The sequence below is a fragment of the Coturnix japonica genome, chromosome 26 (genome assembly GCF_054131305.1).
Source record: "Coturnix japonica strain WE chromosome 26, WE-NBRP24, whole genome shotgun sequence".
In the NCBI taxonomy this organism is placed as follows: domain Eukaryota; kingdom Metazoa; phylum Chordata; class Aves; order Galliformes; family Phasianidae; genus Coturnix; species Coturnix japonica.
The window spans coordinates 3,277,391-3,292,501 of NC_140688.1; positions in this window are offsets into that span (position 1 = coordinate 3,277,391).

Genomic DNA, 15,111 nt, shown 5'->3' on the forward strand with positions numbered 1-15,111 from the left:
ATGGTAGAGGAACCGACGCGGGGTGGGGCGTTGCTGGACCTTATTCTCACCAATAAGGAAGGACTTGTTAAGGAAGTAAAAGTTGGGGGCAGCTTGGGATGTAGTGACCATGAGATGGTGGAGTTCGAGATCCTGAGTGGAGGAAGCAAAGCAAAAAGTAGGATTGCTACCCTGGACTTTAGGAGAGCCAACTTTGATCTCCTTCAGGACCTACTTGGGGCTATCCCGTGGGCCAGGGTGCTAGAAGGCAAGGGGGCCTGTGAGAGCTGGTTAGCGTTTAAATGGCTCTTCTTCCAAGCTCAGGATCGGTGCGTCCCTGTGACTAAGAAATCTGGAAAAGGTGCAAGGAGACCTGCGTGGATGAGTAAGGAGCTCATGTGCAAGCTCCACGGAAAGAAGAAAGTACATGATATGTGGAAGAAGGGTCTGACCACTTGGGAACAATACAAGAATGTAGTCAGGGACTGCAGAGATGCAACCAGGAAGGCCAAAGCCCACCTGGAGTTGAATCTAGCTAAGGAGATAAAGAATAATAAAAAAGGCTTTTTAAAATACGTTAACAGCAAAAGCAAGGCTAGGGAGAATGTGGGCCCCATACTAGGTGAGGGGGCGCTCTGGTAACAGGGGATGCTGAGAAGGCGGAAATACTGAATGCCTTCTTTGCTTCTGTCTTTAGTGAAAGGGCTCTCCCTCAGGAATCCCAGACCCTGGAGGTTGATGAGAGAGTCTGGGGAATGGGAGATTTCCCTTTAGTCAGGGAAGAGGTGGTCCGTGAGTGCCTAGGAAACATTAATGTCCATAAATCCATGGGACCTGATGGGGTGCATCCACAGGTGCTGAGAGAGCTGGCAGAAGTCATTGCTGAGCCGCTCTTTGTAACCTTTCAGAGGTCTTGGAGAACTGGGGAGGTGCCTGAAGACTGGAGGACGGCCAATGTAACTCCAGTCTTCAAAAAGGGCAAGAAGGAAGACCCAGGTAACTATAGGCCAGTCAGCCTCACCTCTGTCCCAGGGAAGGTGATGGAACAGCTTGTGCTGGATGCCATCTCCAGACAACTGGGAGATAAGGAGGTTATCAAGAGAACTCAGCGTGGGTTCACCAAGGGGAGGTGGTGCTCGACCAACCTGGTGGCCTTTTATGAAGATGTCACTAGCTGGGTGGACAGGGGGAGGGCGGTAGATGTAGTCTACCTTGATTTCAGTAAGGCTTTTGATACTGTCCCCCATGACATCCTTATAACAAAGCTGAGGAAGTATGGGATAGATGAGTGGAAGGTGAAGTGGGTCGAGAATTGGCTGACTGGCAGAGTGCAGAGGGTTGTCATTGGCGGTGCGGTGTCCGGCTGGAGGCCTGTAACCTGCGGCGTCCCCCAAGGGTCTGTACTGGGTCAGGTCTTGTTCAACATCTTCATCAACGACCTTGATGAGGGGATAGTGAACACCATCAGCAAGTTTGCTGATGACACAAAGTTGGGAGGATTGGCTGATATACCTGAAGGCCATGCTGCCATTCAGTGAGACCTGGACAGGCTGGAGAGCTGGGCAGTAAGAAACCGGATGAGGTTTAACAAAAGCAAGTGTAGAGTCTTGCACCTGGGTAGAAATAATTGCATGCACCAGTACAGGCTGGGGGAAGACCTGCTGGAGAGGAGCTCTGCAGAGAGGGACCTGGGCGTCCTGGTGGACGACAGATTGACCATGAGCCAGCAGTGTGACCATGTAGCCCAAAAAACCAATGGCATACTGGGGTGTATTAAAAAGAGCATGTCCAGCAGGTCGGAGGAGGTGATCCTCCCCCTCTACTCTGCCCTGGTGAGGCCTCATCTGGAATACTGTGTCCAGTTCTGGGCACCCCAGTACAAAAAAGACAGGGATCTCTTGGAAAGAGTCCAGCGGAGGGCCACTAAGATGGTGAAGGGCCTGGAGCATCTCCCCTATGAGGACAGACTAAGTGATCTGGGTCTGTTTAGCCTTGCAAAAAGAAGGCTGAGGGGGGACTTGATCCAGGTTTATAAATACCTGAGGTGTGGGAGCCATAGTGGTGAGTCTGGTCTCTTTTCAGTAGTGCGTGGGGATAGTACTAGGGGTAATGGGATGAAAGTACAACATAGGAAGTTCCGCACGAATGTGCGCAAGAACTTCTTTACGGTGAGGGTGACGGAGCACTGGAACAGGCTGCCCAGGGAGGTGGTGGAGTCTCCTTCTCTGGAGATATTTAAGACCTGCCTGGACGCCTACCTGTGTGACGTGGTGTAGGGAGCCTGCTTTGGCAGGGGGGTTGGACTCGATGATCTCTAGAGGTCCCTTCCAACCCCTACAATTCTCTGATTCTGTGATTCTGAGATTCTTTCGGGTCACCTAATAGAGGGGGCTCACAATGAGGCTATAATTCGGGATGTGCACCCTCCAGAAGCCCACTACACCCAGGAAAGACTGTGTCTCTTTTTTGTCAGTGGGTGCAGACATAGCAGTAATTTTGTTGATCACGTCTGTTGGGAAGTGATGACTCCCATCTTGCCATTTCACCCCTAGAAACTGGATTTCTTGGGCAGAGCCTTTCAGTTTGTCTCGCTTAATAGCGAAACCAGCAGACAGGAGGATTTGGATTACCCGTTCTCCTTTTTTAAAAACTTCCATTGCTGTATTACCCCACACAACGATAACATCAATGTACTGCAGGTGCTCTGGAGCACCGCCCTGTTCCAACGTGGCTTGGATCAGCCCATTGCAAATGGTCGGGCTGTGTTTCCACCCCTGGGGCAAACGGTTCCAAGTGACCTGAACACCCCTCCAAGTAAAGGCAAACTGTGGCCTATACTCTGTGGCCAAAGGGACAGAGAAGAATGCATTAGCAATATCAATGGTGGCATACCATTTTGCCTCTTTCAATTCCAGTTCATACTGGAGTTCCAACATGTCTGGCACAGCAGCGCTCAATGGGGGTGTGACCTCATTAAGGCCACGATAGTCCACTGTCAGCCTCCAATCTCCACTGGCTTTGCGCACTGGCCATATGGGGCTATTGAAAGGTGAATGGATTTTACTAATTACTCCCTGACTTTCTAGTTGTTGAATTAGCTTATGGATGGGGAGCAAGGAATCCCTATTAGTACGGTACTGTCGTCTGTGTACTGTTCTCGTGGCAATTGGTACCCGTTGTTCTTCCACCTGTAGTAACCCCACAGCAGACAGGTCCCCTCATAGGCCAGGCAAATCAGACAGCTGCTTTATGTTTTCTGTTTCTATAGCAGCTATTCCAAAAGCCCATCAGTATCCTTTGGGGTCCTTGAAATGTCCACTTTTTAGGTAATCTATCCCAAGTATGCAGGGAGCCCCCTGGCCAGTCACTATACGATGTTTCTGCCAGTCTCTACTGGTGAGGCTTATCTCGGCCTCCAACACAGATAGTTCCTGCGAACCCCCAGTCACCATGTATATGTATCAGTTCTGTCCCTTTGTAACCTGAGGGTATCAGAGTGTACTGTGCACCAGTATCCACCAGCTCCTTATATTTCTGTGGTTCTGATGTGCCAGGCCACCGAATGCACACAGTCCAATACACTCTATTATCCCTCTAACCCCCTGGCTGAGGGCAGGGCCCCTCTATTGGTTGTCTGCAGCGGTAGAGGCAATCTCAGTAGTGGCTGACCTCTTTTGTAATTCTCTCGCACGTGCTCACAGTGCAAAATTGGGTTTGTCATGCCACTTCCTCATATTCTCTCCATGGTCACGCAGGTAGTTCGACATGGCACCACATGACATAAGCTCACTGCTGTCATTCACTCGGGCAGGCGGGCACTTGCGTCTGATGGCTGAGACTGCCACAGGTTCACTGTGGTTCCTTGCCACGAACCAGTTCTTCAGCACGTTGTCTTGTTTTCTCTCTATTTGGTCCAGTCTCTCCATTATTAGGCAGATGGCTGCGATGGTGGCACAGTATGGCACTAGTGTGCTTTCGGTATTTTGCAGTGAAAGAATAACCTCAAAAATTGGAGGTCTTCTATCCAGCTCTTCATACCTGTTAGAGTTCGTTAATAGTATACTGGAATATTTCTCTGGTGCTGACCGTATAAGTTTCTTGCATAGTTCTGGAGTACTGCTCACCTTCTGTGGGTCATGGCCATCCTCTGGGTCCTTAGGGACAAACGTGGGATCGAACAGAATTTCTGCCACAGCCATTTCTCTCAGGTACTGGATACCTTCCTCAGCTGTACTCCATTTTTCCAGTACAGGCTCCAAATCACTTTTTAGAAGACAGGTTGCCTTTACAGCTGATAGCATCCTCTCCCAGAGAGTGGCAACTCCATTGAGACATCTGCTGATCCCTCTATCAATAGATGAGTTTCGAGCAATGTTTCCTAATTGATGAGCCTCATTGCAACTTAGGGACATGCTGGCGGCCCCATTGTCCCAACACCGGAGCAGCCAAGTGACAAGGCGTTCACCTGGGAGTCGGGCAAACTCCTTTCTCGTGCCTTGGATTTCAGTAATTTTCATAGGTTTACGAATAGAGGAAACGGTGACTTCCCCCTCATCATCGCTATCCTCTCCGTGTCTGTTAGTCTTCCTCGGTGGCTTTGGGGAGGGCCTCCTCAACTTCATCCATCCATTCCAGACATGAGGACACACGCTCCCATCTCTGGCCTTCCAATGGGGCAACTGACACTGATGCTGGTGCTTCCTGTGGTTGGCTGGGATTAACTTGGAGCCTTTCCCTTAGGGTTTGGATCTCATTCTTGAGACTCTCTATCTCCTTCATAAGCCGTTCATTCTGAGATTCCCCTGAGTTACACCATCCCTCACTCAAATGTTCATTTAATTTCCCAAGGTTCCCTCTGGTGTTCAGGGGTGAGATTACCTGAAACCGGGGGTCCCGATGCTCCTTGCCCTTTTCCGAAGTCTCTCACTATTCTTTGCAAGTCTCTCTGGACTTTATAGTAAGCTACTACAATTATTACAATTAGAGAGACTAACAACACAGTATCCAATTTGACACCCCAGTCATACTTAAGGAATTCAGAGCATTCGTGAACCAGTCCGAGCACAGTGTCTGTGTTGTTTGTTAGGCTGGAAGGGAGCCAGGCAGGTATCCCTATCCCTGGCACCTGTTGGCTTAATGCATTTACAACTAACCCCCCCAACACGATGCTCTGAAGCCGGGACCACAGGAACATAAGGACCATCAGTCCTACGTACAGGGCTGCTGAAATAAGCCAATTCATTACTGCCCAAAACATTGCCCAGAGAATTGCCCGCATTCTCCACCAAAAAATGTCACGAACTTCCCTCTAGACCACACTCTGGGACAGTGGGAACAAACCCAGGGGACCAGGAACAAAAATGCCTCCCTAATCTAGCAGCACCGTGCAGCACTGCACAGCGCGGCCCGACCACATGTGTTTCAGGAGAGGGGAGGGGAAGGGAGATTGCGATTAGGTCTAAAAAAAAAATGAAGGAGGAAAAAGTGATTTGAGAACAAATGGCAGTTTAATAACCTAATAACGCTGAACAACAACAAGAGAGTTTCAACAAAGAGAATACCAAGTCCCCAATCTCACCGATGAGATATGGAAGGCGGGAAGCTCCGACCGCGCTGTCTCCTCACAGGGAGCCAGGCCAGAAAAACACGTCCCCTTCCTGACCTGCCCTCCGTTGCCGATCCCCACATGCACATTTAAGGCAGTCCAGAGGAAAAAAAACTTGTCCCCTTAATTCCCATTTATCCGCACGGTTATCTGATGTGGAATACAAACACCAACCAAACTACAAAACCATAACAGATACCATCAGAAAAGGTATCCAGTACCTGAGGGAAATGACCATGGTGGAAATGTTGTATAACACTGATCCACAAGACCGTGATCCTGAGAGAGTGAGGTCCAAGCCTAGCATGTGGCAGAAACTCACAAGTACAGCACCAGAAAGATATGCACAGACACTGGTAACAGCATTTGGAAGATACGGGGAACAACAGAGAAGACCCCGAGTTTTTGAACTGATTATGACACTTCAAAACTATGAAGAGCAGCTCCCCCCAGTACGCACCGCAGTTTCTGCCATCTCACGAGTAGAAGACTGATAGATGAAATGCACAAGAAACTATTTCCATCGACTAATTGTGATGGTCGAGTAGTAGTATCAGAAACGACTGATGAAGGTCAGTCTCCATACGGGTCACCAGGTCTAGTGAAGGACCTGATCAAAATATTCCAATCCTACTCCTCACCTGTATCATCAAAAGTTTCAGCTATTAGACGCACGTGCTTTCCAGCTCGAGCAAGGAACAACAGTAAGATTGCACAGCGTGTTTCCATGTGGTGCTACCTACGGGACCACAGAGAAGACATGAGGAAGTGGCACAACCAGCCTACTCCTGTACTACGAGCACGGATGAGAGAACTACAAAGCAGATCAACCACCAGTACAGTTGCTCCAGTCATCACAGGTAACCAATAGAGGGGCCCTGCCCTCAGTCTTGTCGGGGAGAGGGATAATAAGAGTTTATTGGACTGTGTGGATTAAATGGTCTGGCACATCAGAACCACAGAAATATAAGGCACTGGTGGATACTGGTGCACAGTGCACTCTAATGCCCTCGAGTCATGAAGAATCAATCCATATTTCTGGAGTGACTGGGGGCTCTCAAGAATTGACTGTGTTGGAGGCCAAAATAAGCCTCACTGGTAAAGACTGGCAAAAACATCCTACTGTGACTGGCCCAGGGGCTCCATGTATAGTTGGTATTGATTACATCAGAAGGGGGCATTTCAAGGTTCCGAAGGGGTATCGATGGGCCTTTGGAATAGCTGCTGCAGATATGGACATTAAGAAGCTGTCTGTTTTGCCTAGCCTGTCAGAGGACCCGTCTGTTGTGGGGCTGCTACGACTAAAAGAGCAGCAGGTACTGATTGCTAACAAAGACAGTGCACAGACGGCAGTATCGCAGCAATAGGGATTCCTTGATTTGATTATCCATCTGGAGAATCAGGTAGACATCAGCAAAACTCACCCACCTTTTAACAGCCCCATATGGCCAGTGTGTAAAGCCAGTGGAGAATGGAGGCTGATGGTAGACTACCGTGGCCTGAATGAGGTCACACCCCACTGAGTGCTGCTGTGCCAGACATATTAGAACTCCAGCACGAGCTGGAGTCAAAAGCAGCCAAATGGTATGCCACCACTGGCATTGCTAATGCCGCCTTCTCCATTCTTTGGCTGTATAATGTAGGCCAGTTTGCCTTCACCTGGAGGGGCATTCAGTATACTTGGAACCGTTTGCCCCAGGGGTGGAAACACAGCCCAAACATTTGCCATGAGTTGGTCCAAACTGTATTGGAACAGGATGGTGGTCCTGAACACCTGCAGAACACTGATGACATTGTTGTGAGGGGCGATACAGCAGAGGACGTTTTCACAAAAGGAGAGCAAATAATCCAAATTCTTCTACAAGCTGGCTTTGCTATTAAGCGAAGCAAAGTAAAAGGGCCTGCCCAGGAAATTCAGTTCCTAGGGATAAAGTGGCATGATGAATGTTGTCACATCCCAACAGATGTGATCGAGAAAATCACTGCCATTTCTCTGCCAACTAGCAAGAAAGAGACAGTCTTTCCTGAGTGTAGTGAGGCTTTTGGAGGATGCACGTTCCAAACTACAGCCTCATTGTAAGCCCCCTTTATCAGGTGACCTAGAAGAAGAATGATTTTGCATGGGGCCCTGAACAGCAGAAGGCTTTTGAGCAGATTAAACAAGAGATAGCCCGTGCCGTGGCCCTGGAGCCAGTACAGACGAGAGAGGATGTAAAGAACATCTTTTACATTGCTGGTGCTGGAGAGAAAGGTCCCACTTGGAGTTTGTGGCAAAGTGACTCAGGAGAGACCTGAGGCTGACCCCTGGGATTTTGGAGTTGAGCGTAAAAGGGGTCTGAAGAGTGCTACACTCCAACTGAGAAGGAGATCTTAGCCGCGTATGACAGGGTTCGGGCTGCTTCCGAAGTAGTTGATACTGAAACGCACCTCCTTCTGGCACCTTGACTGCCAGGGCTGAACTGGATGTTCAAAGGACAGGTTCCCTCCACCCATCATGCTACCGATGCCACCTGGAGCAACTGGATGGCACTGATTACACAAAGAGCGTGGATGGGGAACCTCAGCCATCCAGGGATCCTAGAGGTGATCATGGACTGACCTGAAGGTAAAATGTTAGGAACATCACCTGCAGAAGAGGTATCACATGCTAAAGAAGCCCCACCATACAATGAGCTACTAGAAAATGAAAGGAAATATGCCCTGTTCACTGATGGATCATGTCGTATTGTGTGGTATCATCGCAAACAGAAACCTGCTGTGTGGAGCCCCACATGACAGGTTGCAGAGGCCTGAAGGTAAAGGAGAACGAAGTCAGTTTGGAGAGGTAAAGGCTGTTCAGCTGGCCTTTGATGTTGCTGAACGGGAGAGGTGGCCAATGCTTTATCTTTATACTGACTCATGGATGGTGGCAAATGCCTCATGGGGGTGGTTACAGCAGCGGGAGCAAAATAACTGGCAGCAGAGGGGTAAACCTATTTGGGCTGCTGAACTATGGAAATACATTGCTGCTCAAACAAAAGATATGGTTGTAAAGTTGCATCATGTGGATGCACACATGCCCAAAATTCGGGCTACTGAAGAACAGCAAAACAACCATCAGGTTGATCCATCTGCCAAAATCGAGGTAGCTCAAATAGACTTGGACTGGCAGAACAAGGGTGAATTATTTCTACCTCGATGGGCCCATGAGACCTCGGGCCATCAGGGAAGAGATGTGACACATCAGTGTGCTGCAGACCAAGGGGTGGACTTAACTATGGATGCTATTGTGCAAGTTATTCACGACTGTGAAACATGTGCCATAATTAAACAAGACAAAAGGCTTAAACCTCTCTGAGAGGAAGGACGATGGCAAGTTAAATACAGGGAGGAGTGGCAGCTTAATTATATCACCTTGCCACACTCTCACAATGGTAAGTGTTATGTGCTTACCATGGTGAAGGCAACCACCGGGTGGCTTGACACATACACAGTACCCATACTACCACCTGAAACACCATACTGAGTCTAGAGAAGCAAGTCCTGTGGCAACCTGGCACCCCAAGAGGAATTGAGTCTGATAATGGGACACATTTCAAACATTTCCTTATAGATACAGTGGGTTTATCATATCCTATGCCATAACCAGCTTCTGGTAAATTAATTGATACAATGGGTTGTTGAAAGCTATGTTGAAAACAATGGACGGTGGAACACTGAAGCACTGGGAAAAACATTGGGCAGAAGCCACTTGGTTGGTCAATACTACGTATATGTATACATAGTATGGGATGTTCAATGTGTACCACAAGGGAATCTGATGCTGGGGGAGTGCAGTCAGTAATTCTTTGTATATATTTGTATATAGACCTGTGTGTGTAATGCATTTTAATTTTTGTTTATTTGTATATATGTATGTACTTTAAGCATGATGTAATGATGTAGATTAAGGGGTGGAATGTCATGGTTTGGTAATTTTTTTGCTATTGGTATTTGTCATGGTTTTGTAATTTTGTAATTTTGCTATCAGTATTCCACATCATAACATCATGTCAAGTATGGATACTTCTGTTGAATGTGCAGTCCACAGAAGAAGACTACATATCCCAGAGAACAACAGGAGTAACAATAAGTCACGGGACCAGGACTCTATATAATCTCGTTCCCAGGCTGGAGTGCCCTCCTTCTTCTCTCGAACTTCTCGGAGAGTGGGAAGCGTTCCAGCCGTGTCGCCTAGAGTTCACAGTAGGCCTCTCGGTTTTCAGAGACTCTCTCTCTCTCTGTTTCGTTCAATTTTGTTAGCCTTAATTATATTATATTGTGTTATCTTGTATTTCGATATCATATTTAGTAAAATAAGTTTTTCCTCCTTAGATTGTCGCTGTTTTATCCCACTCCCCTTTTCCCCCTCCTTTCCGGGCCCCGGGGGGGGGGTGTGGAGTGGCTTCCCCTGTCACGGGCATAGGTAAATCTAAGTAACCCGTGACAGATTATTTGGTGGAGAATGCAGGCATAGAGCTTTTTAGCTTTTAGAACAACTCTCTCTTTGCTCTTAAAGAGCTTCGTTACGGGAGTGTTGGGAGTGTTATCTTTCCGTAGCTGCTCACGGAGAACGTGACCTTGAAATACCAGACAAATTGTCAACATTAAGGGCTGCTGCACATTCTCAGCATTGCTATCTAACTTTTGTGTAGAAAACAAAGGGATTTCTTTCTCCCTTAGAGCAAAGCTAGCTAGCTCTGACTTTTACAGAGCCTGCCAGCTATGAATCCACTCTTCATCCCAGTTGCTCTGTTTAAGGGATTGAAAGCAATTATGATCTTCTTAAAGTATTGGTCAACTATTAACACCATAATTTGGTGTTGTGGAATTGTGCAGATATATAGCCTAATAAGGTGGATACTGATGGAGACACCTGCCTGGTACTTTTACGAGATGTGGTATGGTCAGAATTTTGGCATCTACACCCCAGATGGAATTGTGAATCTTACAAACACTTGCATCCCAGATGGAACAGGCAATTTTACAAATACTTGCATCCCAGATGGAACAGGCAATTTTACAAACACCACCATGTTTAATTCATTGTACAGGCTAAAAAAACCCTTTTTATTTAGGTTGTACTCTCAGATTTCCACACGCTTTTCAATAACTGAGATAGGGTTCATACTTGCATTCATGTTATCACTATCAATGCATGCATATATGTTCCTATGCATTCGTTCTATGCGGAAGTCTCCTCCAGAACCAGAGAATGATGACTGGCAGGGAATATGGAAAGGTTTAGGAAAAGTCTTAGAAGCATGGGGACCCGCAGTGTCATGGGATTTCACTCTTGAACACCTAAGGGACCCTAAGAAATTAAGTGAGTATTTGGGTCAGAGATCTAAGGAGGTAAACCTTATGTGGGGTTTGGCTTATGCATACCGTGCTTTGTATCATACTATTCTGGAGAGAGAGAGTTTCCGATCTGAGATTCAAGCCCAAGTTAATTCTGATCAGTCACAGGAGGCATCAGTAGCAATATCAGTTGCCCCTGTGGAAGGCAAGAAATGGAAACGGGTGTCCATGCGTCTAGAACGAAAAGAAGGAGAAGCACAGGGGGGGGCAGCAGAAGACCCAGGTGCCGGGCATGGAGCAGTACCGAAAAAAGCAAAGGCAAAAACCAAGAGGCATGAAGAAGAGACTGAGGAGGAGGAGGAAATCACCTATTGTCGACCTCTGAAGCTGACTGAAATCCAAGGCTTAAGAAAGGAGTTCACACGGCGTCAAGATGAAGGTATCCTTGCTTGGTTGCTTCGCTGCTGGGACAACGGGGCCAACAGCTTGTCTCTAGATGGTAATGAAGCTCGCCAACTAGGAAGCATTGCCCAAGATGCAGGTATCGACAGAGGGATTAGCAGATGTTCGGATGGAGCTGCCACTCTCTGGTTGCGGCTGTTAGAAGCCGTGAGAGAAAGGTACCCCTATAAGGATGCTTTGAAGCCTAAATTTGATAGTTGGAATACCGTCCAAAAAGGTATTCAGCGCCTGAGGGAATTGGCCATGGCGAAAATGTTGTACAGCCCTGATCCAAGCGAACTTGACCCTGAGAGAGTGAGGGCCGATCCTGACATGTGGCAGAAAATCACAAGTACAGCACCAGAGAGAATTGCACAGTCATTGGTATCAGGATCTAAAGGATTCGTGGACAGATGGCCCCGAGTTGTTGAGCTGATTATAATGCTTCAAACCACCGATCAGCAGCTCCCCCAACTGCATGCCGCAGTTTCTGCCATCTCACGGCTAGAAAACCGAGTAGATGAAATGTGCAAGAAATTGTTTCCATCAACTAATTGTAATGATCCCGTAATAGTATCAGAAACAACTGATGAAGGTCAATCCTCGTACGGGCCACCAGGTCTAATGAAGGATCTGATCAAACTAGTCCAGTCCTACTCCCCACCTGCATCATCAAAAGTCTCAGCTGTTAAACGCACACGCTTCCCAGCTCGAGCAAAGAACAACAGTACGATTGCACAGCGTGTTTCCATGTGGCGCTACCTACGTGACCGTGGAGAAGACATGAGGAAGTGGCATGATCAGCCCACTTCTGCACTACGAGCACGGGTGAAAGAACTACTAGACATACCAACCACCAGTGGAGTTGCTCCAGTCATCACAGGTAACCAATAGAGGGGCCCTGCCCTCAGTCAGGGGAGGGAAAGGGATAATAGAGTTTATTGGACTGTGTGGATTCGATGGCCTGGGACATCAGAACCACAAGAATATAAGGCGCTGGTGGATACCGGTGCACAGTGCACCCTAATGCCCTCCAGTCATGAAGGGACAGAATCAATCCGTATTTCTGGAGTGACTGGGGGCTCTCAAGAATTGACTGTGCTGGAGGCTGAAATAAGCCTCACTGGCAAAGACTGGCAAAAACATCCTATTGTGACTGGCCCAGGGGCTCCATGTATACTGGGTATTGATTACCTCAGAAGGGGGCATTTCAAGGATCCTAAGGGGTATCGATGGGCCTTTGGGATAGCTGCTGTAGACATGGACAACATTAAGCAGCTGTCTGTTTTGCCTGGCCTGTCAGAGGACCCGTCTGTTGTGGGGCTGCTACGAGTAAAAGAGCAGCAGGTACCGATTGCTACAAAGACAGTGCACAGACGGCAGTATCGCACCAACAGGGATTCCTTGCTCCCCATTCATGATTTGATTCGCCAGTTGGAGAATCAGGGAGTGATCAGTAAAACTCACTCACCTTTTAACAGTCCCATATGGCCAGTGCGTAAAGCCAGTGGAGAATGGAGGCTGACAGTAGACTACCGTGGCCTGAATGAGGTCACACCCCCATTGAGCGCTGCTGTGCCGGACATGTTGGAACTCCAGTACGAGCTGGAGTCAAAAGCAGCCAAATGGTATGCCACCATTGACATTGCCAATGCCTTCTTCTCTATTCCTTTGGCCGCAGAATGCAAGCCACAGTTTGCCTTCACCTGGAGGGGCATTCAGTATACTTGGAACCGTTTGCCCCAGGGGTGGAAACACAGCCCAACCATTTGCCATGGGTTGGTCCAAACTGTACTGGAACAGGGTGGTGCTCCTGAACACCTGCAGTACATTGATGACATTGTTGTGTGGGGCGATACAGCAGAAGAAGTTTTCACAAAAGGAGAGCAGATAATCCGGATTTTTCTACAAGCTGGCTTTGCTATTAAGCGAAGCAAAGTAAAAGGACCTGCCCAGGAAATTCAGTTCTTAGGTATAAAGTGGCAGGATGGACGTCGTCACATCCCAGCAGATGTGATCGACAAAATCACTGCCATGTCTCCACCAACTAGCAAGAAAGAGACACAATCTTTCCTGGGTGCAGTGGGCTTTTGGAGGATGCACATTCCAAACTACAGCCTCATTGTAAGCCCCCTTTATCAGGTGACGCGGAAGAAGAATGATTTTGCATGGGGCCCAGAGCAGCAGCAGGCTTTTGAACAGATTAAACAAGAGATAGCCCGTGCTGTAGCCCTGGGGCCAGTACGGACTGGACAGGATGTAAAGAACATCCTCTACACTGCTGCTGGAGAGAAAGGCCCCACTTGGAGTTTGTGGCAAAGAGCCTCAGGAGAGACCCGAGGCCGACCCCTGGGATTCTGGAGTCGATCATATAAGGGGTCTGAAGAGTGCTACACTCCAACTGAGAAGGAGATCTTAGCCGCGTATGAGGGGGTTCGGGCTGCTTCCGAAGTAGTTGGGACTGAAACACAGCTCCTTTTGGCACCTCGACTGCCAGTGTTGAACTGGATGTTCAAAGGACAGGTTCCCTCCACCCATCATGCTACCGATGTCACCTGGAGCAAGTGGATTACGCTGATTACACAGCGAGCGCGAATGCGAAACCTCAATCGTCCAGGAATCCTAGAGGTAATCATGGACTGGCCTGAAGATAAAAAGTTTGGAACATCACCAGCAGAAGAGGTATCACGTGCTAAAGAGGCCCCACCATACAACGAATTACCAGAAAATGAAAAGAAATATGCCCTATTCACTGACGGATCATGTTGCATTGTAGGGAAGCATCGCAAATGGAAAGCTGCTGTGTGGAGCCCCACACGACAGGTTGCAGAGGCCACTGAAGGTAAGGGAGAATCAAGTCAGTTTGCAGAGGTAAAAGCTGTCCAGCTGGCCTTAGATGTTGCTGAACGGGAGAGGTGGCCAATGCTGTATCTTTATGCTGACTCATGGATGGTGGCAAATGCCTTATGGGGGTGGTTACAGCAGTGGGAACAAAATAACTGGCAACGGAGGGGAAAATCTGTTTGGGCCGCTGAACTATGGAAGGACATTGCTTCCCGAACAAAGAATATGGTTGTAAAGGTGCGTCATGTGGATGCACATGTGCCCAAAAGTCGGGCTACTGAAGAACAACAAAACAACCATCAGGTAGATAAAGCTGCTAGAATTGAGGTGGCTCAAATCGACTTGGATTGGCAGAATAAGGGCGAATTATTTCTAGCTCGATGGGCTCATGAGACCTCAGGCCATCAAGGAAGAGACGCAACATATAAGTGGGCCAGAGACCGAGGGGTGGACTTAACCATGGACGCTATTGCGCAGATTATTCATGATTGTGAAACATGTGCCATAATTAAACAAGCCAGAAGGATGAAACCTCTCTGGGAGGAAGGGCGATGGCAAAAGTATAAATATGGGGAGGCGTGGCAGGTTGATTATATCACCTTGCCACGATCTCGCAGTGGTAAGTGTTATGTACTCACTATGGTAGAGGCAACCACTGGGTGGCTTGAAACATACGCAGTACCCCATGCAACTGCTCGAAACACCATATTAGGTCTTGAGAAACAAGTCCTGTGGCGACATGGCACCCCTGAAAGAATTGAATCTGATAATGGGACACATTTCAAAAATTCTCTTATAAATACTTGGGCCAAAGATCATGGCATTGAGTGGATTTATCATATTCCCTACCATGCACCAGCTTCTGGTAAAACTGAACGATATAATGGGTTGTTGAAAACTATGTTGAAAGCAATGGGTGGTGG